Here is a 16,065-nt window from a genome sequence, read left to right on the forward strand (position 1 = left end):
AAGTCGTTTCATCCTTCTAACCACCCTGTGAACTAGTTCCTATTATTGTACCCCTCTTACAGATGGGAAAGATGAGGCCCAGAAGGGAATTCTGGGACTTGCATAGGCACCAGCTGGTAAGAGGCAGGGCTGGACCCAGCCTGCTCTCTTGCTTCTCCTTGATCCTGCCTCCCTTCCCCACCCCCATGCAGGCCTGAGGGTCCCATGGGTTTGGGGGAACCAGTAAGGTTCCTTATTACCCACCAACTCTTTCGAAGTTTCTCTTGGTAATATCGCTGCGAGTCCTGGCATCCACTGGAAGGGATCCCTAGGAGGGACCAGGTCAGGGCTCTAATGAATACTCAGTGCGGCTGTTTGCTTTCAGGAAGGCAGAGTGAGACCAAGGGCAGGCCTATCACAGTCAGTGGGTACGTCTCAGGTTCTGCTGGGGGATGATTCCCCAATGGACTCTGGTGTTTCCCCATGTCTGGTGCTTCCCTGTCTGTTCTTTATTCTGGACTACTTTTACCAGGATGCGGGTATAGCAGACATCCTTGCAAGAAGAGGGAGAGTCTTCCTCTGGAACAGAGAGCTTACTGCCCACTATAAAATATTTGGATTCCTTTAGCTCAGCGTTCTTCCCCTGTCATGTAACCCACCACGTGCACAGGAGTTACATGGTTCTTTTTATGTGGTCCTGTGGGAATTGGGGCTCAGGAAACTGGGGCCAAAACGCTTATCGTCCACCTACCGCTACTGCTGTGAGTGATACACTTCTTTGTCTCTGATCCAGGAGTCTCCTGTCTTTTGTTTGTTTGTTTGTTTGGGTTTTTTTGCGGTACGCGGGCCTCTCACTGCTGTGACCTCTCCCGTTGCAGAGCACAGGCTCCGGACGCGCAGGCTCAGCGGCCGTGGCTCACGGGCCCAGCCGCTCCGCGGCACGTGGGATCTTCCCGGACCGGGGCACGAACCCGTGTCCCCTGCATCGGCAGGCAGACTCTCAACCACTGCGCCACCAGGGAGGCCCGAGTCTCCTGTCTTTTGCCAGCATCCGTGAAACTGGCAGGCTAGCTTGTGAGCTGGCAAGTAGGGCAAATCTCAGGCCTTTCGCAGTTCTTGAGGGATTCCAGGCTCATGACTTAGAGGAGGCAAAGATTCAGCGTTTTAAAGACAAATGAGCCGCAGCCACTGCCCCTGCAGAGGGTGGAGGGAAAAAGACCCCTGAGAGAATAATACAGGCGCTAAAAGATGGATGCTTTCTGAGTAGGAAAGGAAAAGACTTTCAGAGGATACAGCCTGTGAGTGTGGCTTGGCGAAGGCCGAGGATGTGATGGGCTTGGAAGCTGGGCCGGGGCGTTCCAGACAGAGCGAACAGTGAGCGAAGGGATGGAGGTGTGGAGGCCAAGCGGGTTCCGGGGGCAGCCGTCAGGGCTGCTCGGCCGGCTGGGCTGGACAGCCGCCTCTGCCCGCTCCACCCTGCTGTCTGCCGTGGGAGGCTGGCCGCTCCCCTTGCTCTAGCCGGCTTGGCCGATGTGAGGTACCAGTGGGAGATCAGGAGGTGAAAGGAGAGTGAGGTTGGTGTGGATCTTCTGGGCATAAGTCACCGTTCCTCTCCTGGGGCCTCTCTCCACCTCTCTGCTCCTGGATTTCTCTAGACTCTCCTTGTCTTCACCCTTTCAGGCCTAGCGGGTGGTAACTGCTCCGCGACAGCTAGCCAGGTGACCACACTGACCACGTGGTTCCCCCATCTGCCCCTTTGTGGTTAATTGTCCCCGTGAGGACACGCACTTCTCCTATGATCTTACTCGAGTGAGCCTGTCTTCCCCGTTGGGACGTGGCTGATACAGTGGCTGAAAGGGGTGAGGACTTCAGGTCATACCCTGCAGGGACTGTCGTAAGGCCTGCCCGAGAAGGGTCTCCTCGCCTCACCGAGTTAATCTCCATTCTTCCTGTAAAGTCCACTCAGGTAACCCATCCCTGGAAAGGCTCCCCAGGACCCCTGTGCTTCCCCTTCCGGGGCCTTGATAGGCTGCATTTCCCTTACCTCCTTCCCCCCACTCTCCCCTCTGACTGCAGGTGTCCAGTTGCTTTCCATTTCCCTCACACTGCACACAATGGATATTTGTTGAGTGAATGGATAACTGTATGGCTGGATGGTGCATGGACGGAGGGGTGACTATAAAACCCTATGCCATTGAAGTTTGGGGGACAGGGTAGTGATGGGAACAGAAGCACAGATGCAACCTCTGCCTTCCAACAGCTCCCAGTCCACCTGGGAATACAGGACTTGGACATCTCTAGCCCCCAAAGACCACCTCTGTAGAGGTGCCCAGTACACACACACCAGCTATGATAGGCGGTCAGACAGGAACGAGGCTCACCCTGCTCTGGGCTGGGAGAAATCAGAGAAGGCTGCCTGGAGGAGGTGGGGCTGGAGCTGGGCAGCGAAGGATGGTGTCTTAGCTCAGCCTGCTATGACAGAATACCACAGACTGGGTGGCTTAAACAACTAACATTTATTTCTCACAGTTCTGGAAGCTGGGAAGTCCAAGATCAAGGTACCGGCCGATCTGGTGTCTGGTGAGGCCCTCTTCCTAGCAGTGTACTCTCTAGGAATAGGATACTGTGCGGTGTCTCCTAATGGGACGCTGATCCCATCAGGGGGGCTCCACCTTCATGACCTAATCATTTTCCGAAGGCTCCACCACCTCCTATCGCTATCACATTGGGGCTTCAGATTTCAACATATGCATTTGGGGGGAACACAAATGCTGCAAAGTAGGAGGGGCCAGACTTCATGGGGCCTTGAAGGCCACACTGAGGAGTCTGGAATTTATCTCGAAGGCACCAGAAAGCCTTTGAAAATGTTGCAGTGGAGTTTCTTACTTAAAACAAAGAAAACCAATGAAAGTCAGGCTGAAGGAAGGAGCATAGATTTCTGAGTCAGGCAGAGCTGAATCCAGCCTCGCTGATTATTCTCTGTGTGACCTTCCACAAGTTGCTTCACCTCTCTGAGCCTCCTTTTCCTTTTCTAGAAAATGGGGCTTGTAATAGGTACCCCCTAGGGCTGCCGTGAAAGGATGATGGAATGAAAGCAACTTTCCTATTGTCGTGCTTTGTGTGTAGAAACTGCTGGAAGATGATGAAGATGATGATTCCTGCTGCTACCTTTTTGTGTTTCATTTTGTTTGGGGAACATGGCTTTGAAGCTCATATGCATTGTCTGTAGTGGTTTTGGCTGCTGTGATTGTGGGTAACAGAAGGAGGAATCATGCAGCCATAGAGCTTTCTTTTCCTTTTTTTTTCTGACCTGAAAGAATGAGCTAGTGGGCTGTTATTACCGTTCTCTGGGGGCTTGTTTTTACAGCCTGAAATAGTCTGGCATTTGCCTTTCCAGCGGGCAGGCTGCCAGGCCATCAGGCAAAGAGTGTGTAACCACCCAGCCTAACAAAGCAAAACTATTTTTACCTTGGGGGGCCCAAGAATGCATCACACAGTCCTCGAGCCAGCCCCACCCGGTCTGGCAGCCTGAGCCAGTCGCCAGCGCAGGCTGGCTGGTCTCCTGTAGGCGTCAGTGGGAAGCAAACCACTGGGCCCCTTGGGGACCAGTTTCCCTGGCAGGGAGGCCAGGTGTCCCAGAAAGTCCCAGAGTGGCCCACCCCCACCTTCTCTCAGCTGGAACTAGGAGACCAGGATTCTCACTCAGAGGGTTTCTGAAGGCATCAGGCAAGAAGCAATAGGCTTTAGTTTCATCCCCTAATCTAATATGAATAAAAGCAATACTGCTGCAAATAGCAATGCCTTCCACTTAGATTCTTCTGGGTCTCAGGCACTGTGCCGACTGCTTTACATGCGGCATGTCTTATCTTGTAATATCATAGAGGTATCCCGTCATACTTCTATGAGGAATAGCCCCATTTTTCAGATGTGGAAACCAAGGCTCAGAGAGATTAAGTCACTTGCCCAGGGTTAATCAGCTAGGAAACTGTTTGGCCCCAGGCAGCCGGCTGCATGGCGGGTGTCCCTCTTTCCTCCCTCACTGCCTGTCCACACTTCAGGGGACGAGGATGGGGAGGAGCCAGGGAGCTGGCCTTTGTCCTGGTCTTCCCCTGACCCAGACCTCGCATTAGTGGCTCCTCCGTGCCTGGGAGTTTTTACAGAGAAACTAATGCTTGTGCTCCTGGCCACGGAGGGCCGTGAAAGCAGGGTGGATGGAAAGAGATTTAGCTAGTGCCAGCAGCATGTTGATGTCAGCCCAGAACCCCTGCACACCCGAGGGTGAGCAAGTCACCATGCCTGAATCTCCAGTGAGCTCGGGTTGTGGGGCAGGGTGGCCTGGGGTCAGAAGCCTGCAGAGCTGAATCCTCTGGGTTACCCTAGAGAAGTCTTGCCTTTCTTTCTCCCTCCCTCTTCTCTTTTTTCCTTCCTCATAACCTTTTCTCTCTCCCTCTCTCTTTCCCTCTCTTTCTTTTCTCCCCTCCCTCTTTCCCTTTCCCTCCCTCCCTCCCTTCTGGACCCACCTCCTGGTAGGATGTAGCTGGATGGTCTGCCAGCATACAGACATCTGTAGCAGATGTAGCAGCGTGGTCTTTGGAGTCTTCCCTTGTTCCCTCCTCCTCCCCATCCATCTAATTCTTCTCATCCTTCAGTGCTCAGCTTCAGCCCCTCCTCCTCCAGGCAGCCTTCTCTGATTTCATCCCTACCCAGAGCAGCATGGGGTCCCTCCCATCTGATCTCCTGTCACATCTACTGTCTGTAAGTATAGAGCACCTCAGTGAAAGTGGCCTCTCAGTGTTAAGAGACATTTCAAGTGTCCATGCCATGCCTTCCCAACTCGATTAAAGGCTGCTTGAGGGTAGAAACTGAATCTTGTGTTTCGTTATGTCACATGTGACTTCACATCACTCCCCTGCCCTCAAACCTTCAATGATTTCTTACTGCACCAGGGTGAAGTATTCATCTGTCCACCCACCCATCCATCCATCATCGATCCACCCATCCACCCATCACCCACCCAGCGACCCACCCATCCACCTGTCCATCCACCCATCCATGCATCTACCCACCTATCCATCCATCCATCCATCTGTCCACCCATGTACCCCACTCACCCACCCGCTCATCCACCCATCTATGCAAGCACCCATTCAATACATACTTATTGAGTGCAGTGTTAGAGATGTGGAGATACATTAGCCGGTACCAAAGAATCTTGATAATGAGGGAAGCAATTGTAAAACAGGATGGTGGCACTTCCCTGGTGGTGCAGTGGTTAAGAATCTGCCTGCCAATGCAGGGGACGTGGGTTCGAGCCCTGGTCCGGGGAGATCCCACATGCCGTGGAGCAGCTAAGCCCGTGCGCCACAACTACTGGGCCTGTGCTCTAGAGCCCAAGAGCCACAACTACTGAGCCCGCGTGCCTAGAGCCCGTGCTCCTCAACAAGAGAAGCCGCTGCAACGAGAAGCCCGCGCAACACAATGAAGAGTAGCCCCCGCTCCCTGCATCTAGAGAAAACCCGCGCAGCAATGAAGACCCAATGCAGCCAAAAATAATAAATAAATTTATTAAAAAATAAAAAAGATGGTAAATCGTATGAATGAGAAGGTTGTGAGAGTCAGAGAAACCCATATTCGAGTCATACTCTGCCACTTCCCACCTGCAGGAGTTGATCAAGTCAGTTCTCTCCCTGTGCCTCAGTTTCCTTATCTCTAAAATGGGGATAATGGTAGTTCCCACCTCACTGGGGTGTAGTGAGGACTCAGTGAGCTGATGCATGTGAGGTGCCTGGCCCCCACTCCTCTCTATCACTTTAGTTCCTCACAGGCAGGGACATGGTGGGGGCGTGGTCACTGTGTGGAGAAGCTGTTTCTCCATCCCTCAGTCCCGGGCAGTGGCTGCCTGTTGCTGGTCCAGGGGAGCTGAGAGCCTGGGAGTTGAAATGATCCATCAACAAGCAGGCTTTGTGCCAGAATGGTCCCAAAGACACTCTGCATCAAACTTCAGCTTGATCAGTCTTTTTTATTTCTTTCCTACCTCTGGTCTGTATAATACATTTTTAGGGAGAGAGGGGGCAGTTTCTAGAGGCCCCCTTTCCCTGGACTAGCCAAGCCTCACCTCACAGGCCGAGAAACTGAAGCCCAGAGCAGGAGGACAGAACCTGCTGGGGTCATATTTAAAGTTCAGATCCAAACTTTGGTTCATCTACTTGCTTTTGCTCTTGCGAGGAGGCAGAGGATGCCAAGATCACCTTGGGGCCAGCTTTTTGCGTCCACTGATTCCCCGTATCTTCCAGAGGAGACTCCTTACCACCTTGGTCTGCATGCACCATTCCACAGCTCCCGGAGCCAGTTCGTTTTCCTCGGAAGCTTTGGAATGGTGTCTTCCCAGTGAATGGAGGGAAGATGGCTTCTCTCTTGAGAAGCAGAGCCCTGCTGCCTGAAGAGGAGAGGGACCCTGGCACTCAGGACAGGGATGGCGGTAGTGAGTTCCAAGAGGTTTCCCAGGTGGTGTTGGAATAAATACTAACGTTTGTCCTGGGCCGGACCTTTTGTTCCCTTTGCCATTAGACTTGTTGATGGGAAATGAGCTGTAGGAGATGAGAAAGGGTGAGGGTGTGTGTTGCCAGAGATGTGAGCTTCTCAGTCCTGAGTCAGAATACGAAGCCTTTTGAGTTGTGTGCTTGGTTTGAGATTTGCACTAATCCAGTCTTTCTCTGTCTCTCTCTTAAAGTTTTATTCCCTTGACCATTGCTGAAATGGGACATATATTATTATTAAAATAAGAAAGAAAAACCAACAACCCTGTTTTTTTAGTGGCAGAGGTTTATGTTTAGTTAGAAAAACATCCTTTGGAAATTCAATTTCCCCTGCTCCACAGTGGTGCAAGGGGAAGGAAAAAAGGTGGAGAAATCTGAAAAATCCCCCAACGTCCGGACCTGGAAAAGGAACACAGTGAACTTTCAGAATCTCTGTCTATGTCTGTCTGTCTCCTCAACCCCTACCATTAACCAGAGATCCAAGTCTTTTGCTTTAGATCCTGTCAAGCATTAAGTCGGACAAATGCAAAATGGTTAAGAGGTTGTACCGTTGGGCTGCCTGCTTTGCTTTTAATAAAGGAACAGCAGTGTTTTGTCTCTGCGCTGTCAGCCCTAGTGTCAGTCAGGAAACCAGCCTGAGGCATGTTTGGAATTCCAAGAAGTTTGTGCGCATAACTAATTCCAAGTGAATATTTTCAATGAAATGAAGTCCACAGAGACTGTGTGGCCTCGTGGAGCAGGCGTGGGAGGTTAGGGAAGTGTGCTGCGAGCCCTGCCTCTGCCGTTCCCTCACCGTAACTTTGGGGAGACCACTCACCGTGACCTTGGACAGACTACTCACTCAGTGTGACCTTGGAGAGGTCACCCACAGTGAACTTGGGGGGGGTCACCCACTGAAACACTGAGGTGTTCACGTTTTTCCCCCTGAGCCCCGGCATCTGTGTGTGAAATGAGGTAGTTAACAACAGTTCTGTTTCTAATCATCTACCACGTGGAAACACGCCAATGCAGGCATATGTATAAGGATTTTTAAAAAAATCACAATGCTTTTCGTAATTGCAAAAAATAGGCAACAGTTTGGGAGCCCATCAAGAGGAGAATGGTTGAATACATCACAGTACATTCCTACAACGGGATGCAATGAAATGTTAAAAATGGATGGGGCTGAGATGCCAGGGATAATTCTTACAAGTATACTGTTGTGTAAAAGAAGCCAGACACGGACTTCCCTGGTGGTCCAGTGGTTGAGAATCTGCCTTCCAATGCAGGGGACATGAGTTCAATCCCTGGTCGGGGAACTAAGATCCCACATGCTGCAGGGTAGCTAAGCTTGGGTGCTCTAAAGCCCACGCAACACAGCTAGAAGACCGGATGCAGCCAAATAAATAAATAATTTTTTAAAAAGCACACCAGGGGAGAGAGTCCTCACCAGAGCCCACCGTGCTGGCACCTGCATCTCAGACTGCCAGCCTCCAGAACTGTGGGAAATAAATGTCTGTTGTGTAAGCCACCAGGCTAGTGTGACGGCAGCCTGAGATGAGTAATGCTAAGTCCCTGTCGTATCAATTCAGGTGTATAAAGTTCAGTAACAGGCCAACTGACCTTTGGTGTTACAAGTCAGGGGAGTGGTTACCAAAAAGAGGCACGGGAGGGCTTTGGGATCTGGTCACATTCTGTCCTTGAACGGACGGTTGGTCACATGGGTGCCTTTACTTTGTGAAAATTCACTGAGCTGTGTGTTTTCAATTTGTGCATTATGATGGTGTGTGTTCTATTTCAATAAAATTTACAGCAAGAAAAAAACCTGCCCAACTAAAAATGATGAACAAAGCAAAAGACTCGTGGACACTATTTCAGTCATTCCTCTGTTATTGGTATCAAGCCCGGTGCCTGGACTTAAGCCTGGTAAGTGTACATAGATGTAAAATTTGCTACAACAGTAAAAAAATGAACAGGGTAAAACTATGTGTGCTGACCCAGAAGGAGATCCATGATATATTTTGTTTTCAATAAAGGGTGCTGAGCAATATTTATAGTATCTCATTTAGTAAAAATATAATAAAAGCTCTCAGGTCACATACATTTATATGCAGATCTATATATAAATTATATATGGACATTGGAGGTGGGGACCATTCATTTTTTCTTTGTTTTTCTTCCAGTTCTGTTGAGCTGTAATTGACATACAGCAGTGTATGTCAGTGTACAGAATAATGATTTGACTTACGTACACCATGAAATGATTGATTATTATAATAAGCATAGTGAACATACATCATCTCATACAAATACAGAATAAAAGAAAAAAAATTGTTTTTGATGAGAACTCATGGGATTCTTAACACTCTCTTAACAGCTTTCATAGTTTAACATATTGTATTTATCATGTTGTACATTACATCCCTAGTACTTATCTTTTTTTTTTTTTCTTGCGGTACGCGGGCCCCTCCGGTTGCGGAGCACAGGCTCAGCGGCCATGGCTCACGGGCCCAGCCGCTCCGCGGCACGTGGGATCTTCTCGGACCGGGGCACGAACCCGCGTCCCCTGCATCGGCAGGCGGACTCTCAACCACTGCGCCACCAGGGAAGCCCCCTAGTACTTATCTTGTCACTGGGAGCTCGTGTCTTTTGATCACCTTCATCCAGTTCCCCCTCCCCCGTTCCCCTGCCTGGGGTAACCACAAATCTGACCTCTTTCTCTATGAGTTTGCTTGTTGGTTTTTCAGGTATAATTGACTTACAACACTGTGTCAGTTCCTGTTACACACCATAGTGGTTTTTTTCTTACACATTTCAAAATGATCACCACCATAAGTCTAGTTAGGATATTACAAAGACATTACTTAGTAATTGACGATGTTCCCCTCATGTACATTTCACACCGTGACTCACTCACTTGACTCACTTATCCTGCAGCCGCCGGAAGTTTGTACCTCTTACTCTTCCTCACCTATTTCAACAACCTGTCCTCGGGCAACCACCTGTTTGTTCTGTGTATCTGTAACCGTTTCTGTTTTGTTATGTTTGCTCATTTCTTTTGTTTTTTAGATTCTACATGTAAGTGAAAGAATACAGTATTTGTCTTTCTCTGTCTGACTTATTTCACTTAGCGTAACACCCTCTAGGTCCGTCCATGTTGCCGCAAATGGCAAGATTATATTCTCTTTTATGGCTGAGTAATATTCCATTGTATATGTTTACCACGTCTTCTCTATCCCTTCATCTATCAGTGGACACTTAGGTTGCTTCCATGTCTTAGCTATTGTATGTAATGCTGACATGAACGTAGAGTGCATATATCTTTTCTAATTAATATTTTCTTTTTCTTTGGATAAATGCCCAGGAATGGAATTGCTGGATCATATGGTAGTTCTATTTTTAATATTTTGAGCAATCTCCATACCGTTTTCCACAGCGGCTGCACCTATTTCCATTCCCACCAACAGTGCACAAGGGTTTCTTTTTCTCCACATCCTCACCAATGCTTGTTATTTATTGTCTTTTTAATAATGGCCATTCTGACAGGTGTGAAGTGATATCTCTTTGTGTTTTTGGTTTGCTTTTCCCTGATGATTAGTAGTGTTGAGCATTTTTTCATGTGTGGGGCGGGTCTATTAATTTTTAACTTTTAATCTTTCGTAGGTTTGATTTTTTTTCCACAGCATCAGGGTATTTCCTTTATAGATTGATAGATAGATAGGTAGATAGATAGATAGATAGATAGAGAAGGTTAATAAAAGGGGCAAATAAGTGAGAAGTTTGGAGCAGATGATATCTGAAGTCCCCCCTTCCTGCTCTGGGGTCTGTGATTAAGGGTGAACCCCTCCAGGGGTCCAGGTTTTGAATTTGTATGGCCCTAAATCTCCATTTGTGGTTCTCAATTTAGACCCACAAATGTGTTCAGCCTTGTCCGTTCCTGTGGCTGTTGTCCTGAGTTTTCTTTGTGGATTCTTTCTCTAAGTCAGGTTTGATGTTTGGAAGCAAGGTGCCATGGACGAGCCTCAGGATGGCCATTCTGGAAGTGATACCCAGTTTGGCTCCCCCCACATACACCTCAGGGAGATGTCCTGGGGTGTCAGGGAGGCAGTCACATGCTCATATCCATAAATAATGGCCCTGTGGAGACACAGAGGGTAGAACAGTTGGTTCTGCCCAGGGAAATCAGGGTGACTTCCTGGAGGAGGGGGCATCTGAGATGGTCCTTGGAGGATGAGCAGGAGTTTGACAGGCAGGGAGTGGAGGAGGAGAACGTTAGGAATGGAAGGATCTGCATGCACAAAGTCTTGGTGTTGTGACTGAGCTTGGCTGTTGGGGGCATGTAGGAGTGTAGCGTGCCCGAGAACTCAGTGCGTGAGTGGGTCAGGGCAAGGTGTGAGGGATAAAGCTGGCAAAGCTCTTGGGAGCCAGATTGAAAATTTGGACTCTCTTCTGTGGGTGATATGGAGCCATAGAAGATTTGAAGCAGGAAACTTATTCAGACTGAAGTGTGGCAGAAAGGAACTTCCAATCCTTCCCCCTCTTTCCCCCCTTTCTCCCGTCCTTCCTTCCGGGGAGAGGGACTCCCATCAGTAGGAGAAAAAGACAAGAGTCTTGGTAGATGTTGCAAGCGTGGAGCTTATGCTATGGAACGCGGCCGCTATTCGTGACGCAGAGGTTTGCTGGTCTTGTGGTGGTTTTATTTGGAGGAATCTAGAGCCGGTGAAGCCATTCACATTCCAGATCCAGAAGGTTGCTGAGCCCTTCCCAGGGCACCTGAGACCGCGGGGTGTCAGGGAGGTAGTGGTGCAGGGCGGGGGGTGGGGGGAACCAGGGAGAAGGGGCTGAGGTGGGCTGGATGGGTGACTCAGCAGGAAAAGGGAAGAGCCTTGTGTCGCGTTCTCCAGACCCTAAACTACTCAGGGTCGTCTGATCACTCGGTTTCCCTTCTAGGATCTGGCGGTGGACCGGTTACCTCTACCCTTGGGGGAGGGGGGGGGGGTCATCGCGGAGCGCATGCGCATGGTTCAGACGGGCTCCCGGGCTGGCGCTGCAGAGCAGGTGAGCGGGGGCCCAGGCCCCAGGGAGTGGCGGCCAGGGTGAGGAAGGCGCGGCTGAGATGGGGCAAGAGAGATGGGCAGGAGGCGTCGGGGGCGAAGAGAGGCAGGAGATGAGGAAAGCTAGAGGTTTCCATTGTGTGTGGCCGGGGGGTGGGCGTGGGGTGGGGGGGATGGTGGAGCAGTGGGGCCAGAAGAGGCCGAGGAGGGAGGGGCTGGCCTGGGGAGGAAGGCAATTAGATTAGAGTCGTGGCCGCACGTCTGTCCTTCCTCAGGACCGTGTCTCCATCTGACGTAAGATGGGAGCCCGACATCAGGGGGTGGAGGAGAAATCATTTCTGCCACTTCCGGCTTTGCGGGCAGCACCTGGATGTGTCTGCTGTTACTTAACGGCTCCAGCACCTGCCAAGGTCTCTGCAAGGGTCGGAGCTTGTTACTGATGAGTGAAAGGTACCTACCCGATTCCTGTGCCGCACCAGCTCCCAGCTCCGCGCGTGGCCCGCAGAAACCACTGCATGTCTGGGGACCGCAGGGCGAATTGCGCGGCGTATCTGTCATGGAAGAAATCCTGGTCGCTGGCTTGCTTCTCCCTGCCACGTGACCCTGGGCAAGTCCCTTCCCTTCTCTTGGTCTCAGTTTTCCCATGTGTATGGTGGGGAGGTAGGGCCAGAGGATTTCTGAGATGCCAACACGTGTTCACCCCCAACAAGGACGACCACCCCCCCCCCCAGCTGTTACCCAGCCCTGGCTGGGGCCGTGCAGGGAGGTGCAGGTGGGACCTGGAGCCTTGATGGTGGAAGCCCCTTCTGTGGTCACACGGGCTGGGGGAGGAGCTGTCCTGAGGCCTGGGAAGCTGGCGGCGCCTCACAGGGCAAATTGAATTTGTGTTTGAAAATGTAAGTGGACCAAGTAGATTGGCCTTTAAAAATTCCAAATTGGTCGTGGAGACAGATGGATTGGATAGGCGGGAAGGAAGGAGGAAGGGAGGGAACTGCTGGCTGCCGCAGGCTTGTGCTATGAGATTCGATTCTGGGACTTCTGCTGGGAACACACCACTCTGTCCTCCTCGCCTGCCAGGAGCCAGGGGGTGAAAACCTCCCCCACGTTCTAGCCCAGAGAGCATATTGCAACCAGGCCACAGAAGCTGGTTCTGGCTGGTGGAGTATGAAGCAGCCAGGTGGCGTATCTGCTTGGACCTGCTAAAGAGCTCCGTGAGAAATGTCCTTTGGTGTTATAGCCATGGGATGAATCTCGAGCTGTCACCCATCTGTGCTCCGACCCCGTGGGGACAGAGCTTTCCTTATTCCCAGCTGCTGGGGAGACATCCTTAGTTGAGCATTTAAGCCTCAGTGTCACGGTGAATGTCCTCCTGCTGTCCTTGTAACAGGGGCATTGTGAGACCAGGGTCCTCTGAGTTTCAAAGTGTCAGAGTCTAGAAAGTCATACAGACTGATATTTAAAAATTACTAGTAGTCTTTCCTTTCCTTTCCTTTCCTTTCCTTTTCTTGCTCCATAGATGAAACAAACTCATCTGAGAAATCTTCTCAGAGTCCAGAACAATGGGAAGATGAAGTCACTGCGTAATAATATTGACTGTGTGTTCATTCATTCATTCATTCATTCCTTTATTCATTCATTCATTCATTCGTGGAGCACCTGGTATTGGCCAGGCTCTGTTCAGGTGCTAAACATGCAGCAGGGAGCAAAACAGACAAACATCCGTCCTCATGGATCCTATATCCTGATTATAGGGTGGTGAGGCAGATGTTAAAACAGTAAGATAGTTAAAGTGTTGGATAGTAATAGGTGCTGTGAAGAAACACAAAAGCAGGAAGTAGGACTGGAGAGCTGCAGAGTTGGTGAGGGTGGTGTCAGGGTGTCCAGTTCTTTTAAAAAAAAATTTATTTATTTATTTATTTACTTATGGCTGCATTGGGCCTTCATTGCTGCACATGGGGTTTCTCAAGTTGTGGTGAGCGGGGGCTACTCTTCATTGCGGTGGCTTCTCTTGTTGCGGAGCACGGGCTCTAGGCTTGCGGGCTTCAGTAGTTGTGGCTCGCAGGCTCAGTAGTTGTGGCGCACAGGCTCAGTTGCTCTGCGGCACGTGGGATCTTCCCAGACCAGGGCTCGAAACCATGTCCCCCGCCTTGGCAGGTGGATTCTTAACTGCTGTGCCACCAGGGAAGCCCCAAGGGGTGTCCAGTTTTCAGTAGCAGGTCAGGGATGGCCTCATTGGGAAAGTGACATTTGAGGCAAGGCCTAAAAGAGGTGAGGGAGCAAGTTGTGGGATCTGGAATTCCAACCAGAGGGCACACAGCCAGTGCAAAGGCCCTGAGGTGGGACTGTGCTTAGTGTGGCTTTGGAGCAACGAGGAGACTGAATAGTGGGGACCAGGGCAGGGATGATGGAGGGGTGCAGGGTGCCCCTTGCAGGCCACGGCAAGGACTCGGCTTTCAGGACCTGTGAGATGGAGGCCAGGGGCGCGCTGAACAGAGGAGGGCCATCACGTGACTTGCAGTTAGAGAAGGATCAGTCTGAGGGCTGTGTCTAGCAGAGGCTCGGAGAGGCGCAGGGAGGCCAGCAGCAGGAAGGCCAGGAGGAAGCTCCTGCGGTGACCCCGGGAAGAGGGGGCGGGGCTCAGTGCGCACGGTGGGAGCGAGTGGCCACACTGACGTGACGCAGACGGTAGATGTGACGCGCTGCGTGGGGGCCCGCGGGGAGTCGCAGGCGGGGGGGCGGGGGACAGAGGTCAGGAGTTCAGCTGGAGAGTCTGTTACATCGAGCGGACCTGTCCCAGCTGGAGAGGGGCCTGGAGCTCAGAGGAGGGTGCAGAGTTGGAAGTCGTTGGTGGTCAGGGGGCGACGTGAGGTCACCCGGGAGTGAGTGGTGACGGACACAAGGTGAGTCCAGGCCCCCAGATTTAGAGGCGGGTTGGGGAGGGGGTCCTGGGGCGGTGGTGTGTGGATGGAGGGCGGCGCTCTGGGGTTCCGGTCCTCCTGGGAGGGCGCGGAGGCGGCAGGCCCGCGGGGAGGGAGATCGGAGCCGCAGGGCAGTCACAGCGAAGGCCTCAGCTGATTTCCTCAGGGGCCGCGGTCGGGGGGCCCTTCACAGTTGCCCCGAATTCGGGCAAGCCGGTCCTTGGACGTGGGCCCCTCTGGAGGGTGGGGCATGCCCTGGGGCCGGGCAGCTCCCTTCTGCCCCAGGGCCATTCCAGAAGGGCCCCCTCTAGGCCTTGAGCGGGGATGCCCCCGGGCTGGGGAGTAAGTCCTGAGGGACTTGGGGGTGCGGCACAGCGCCCACCCCACCCCCATCCACTGGGGGACATGGCCAGGCCCTTGTAAGACAGTGGCACGCCAGGGTCTGTTACAAGAGTTGGCGAGTTTGGGGTTCCCTGGAGAGTCAAGGTTGATGGAACCCAGCAGCTGTGGTGCGTCCGACTTCCGGGTTAAGTTTTCCTTTGTGTTCCATAGTTTCTGCAGCTGAATTTTGTAAAGTGAGACAGCCCGGTTCTAGAGACTTGAAGGAGGGGCCTCACTTAAGTCAAGATGGTAAGGGACGGGGAGCAGAGACCCGGAGGAGGTGGAAAGGAGAACCCAAGGGCATGCGGCCAAGGCGCCAAGTGGCAGCGCACACAGCGTGGATTAGTGCAGCGTGGGTGATCCTCGGGAACTTCCAGAAAGACCAGGGAGGGACACTTGTTGAAGTATGGCTCTTCTGTTGTCAAGGAGCCAGAGGTTCAGATCATCATCTCTCAGTGAGAAAAGGGAAGGTAGAAGAGTGACCTTCTGAAGGCCAGGGGATTGACAGCATCAGAGTTTCATTTGCTTCCGTGAAAACTTTCCTCTGTGGTTTACTTGTTTGGTTAATTGGGTAGCCAGGCTTACAAGGATGGAGCCATTTTCTAGCCAGGTCAGTGAAAAACCACATCATTCTCTCTTCCCCCAGATTCTAACAATGACAGGTAGTAATGCATGGAATTGTTGGTAGTCTACATTAGGGCCTTGGTGCCAACAGATCTTGTTCAAATCCTGCCTCTGCCATACATGAGCTGTGTGACCTTGGGTAAGTCACTCACCCTCTCTGAGCCCTTGCTTCTTCACCTGTAAAGAGAACAATATCTACCTTACATGTTTCTGTAAGGGTTTAGTTGGGAAGACACCTATGAAAGCATCTCCCTTCATCCTTGGCATTTGGGAGGCTTCAAAAGATCTCAGTCCCTTTTCTGTCACTGCAGTTAGGAGCTCATGATTTGACCCTGAAGGGATGTGCCAATTTCCCTGGCTCCCAGGGAGAGGAGGGTGCTTGGGTGCAGCATTCCAGGAACCTCCCACTTCGGGCAAGTTTTATTTGTGTCAAGACCATTCTCTTCCCCTCCATCCTCGAGTCCTGCCATGGGCACCACTGGTCTCCATCCACCCAGCCTGCCGATAAGCCAGGAACAATGTTATCACAGCTGCCAGGCCCTGTGGGGTAGAATTCCTTTGCTGGGCAGTCTTGGCTCCCTTGAGGGTTCTGGG

At 51.5% G+C, this 16,065-nt stretch overlaps 2 protein-coding genes across 2 annotated transcripts in view; both read left to right on the forward strand.

Moving 5' to 3' along the window:
* Positions 1–8,403, forward strand: part of OXTR (oxytocin receptor) — a 75,948-nt gene extending 67,545 nt beyond the window's left edge. Inside the window, exon 4 of the mRNA XM_067043087.1 lies at positions 8,308–8,403. The gene's annotated coding sequence lies outside the window, so the exon portion shown is untranslated. The remainder of the gene's footprint in view (positions 1–8,307) is intronic.
* A 3,081-nt stretch (positions 8,404–11,484) lies between these two features.
* Positions 11,485–16,065, forward strand: part of SSUH2 (ssu-2 homolog) — a 32,605-nt gene continuing 28,024 nt past the window's right edge. The window contains exon 1 of the mRNA XM_067043570.1: positions 11,485–11,552. The gene's annotated coding sequence lies outside the window, so the exon portion shown is untranslated. The remainder of the gene's footprint in view (positions 11,553–16,065) is intronic.

This window comes from Kogia breviceps, chromosome 10 (genome assembly GCF_026419965.1).
Source record: "Kogia breviceps isolate mKogBre1 chromosome 10, mKogBre1 haplotype 1, whole genome shotgun sequence".
NCBI classification, from domain to species: Eukaryota; Metazoa; Chordata; class Mammalia; order Artiodactyla; family Physeteridae; genus Kogia; species Kogia breviceps.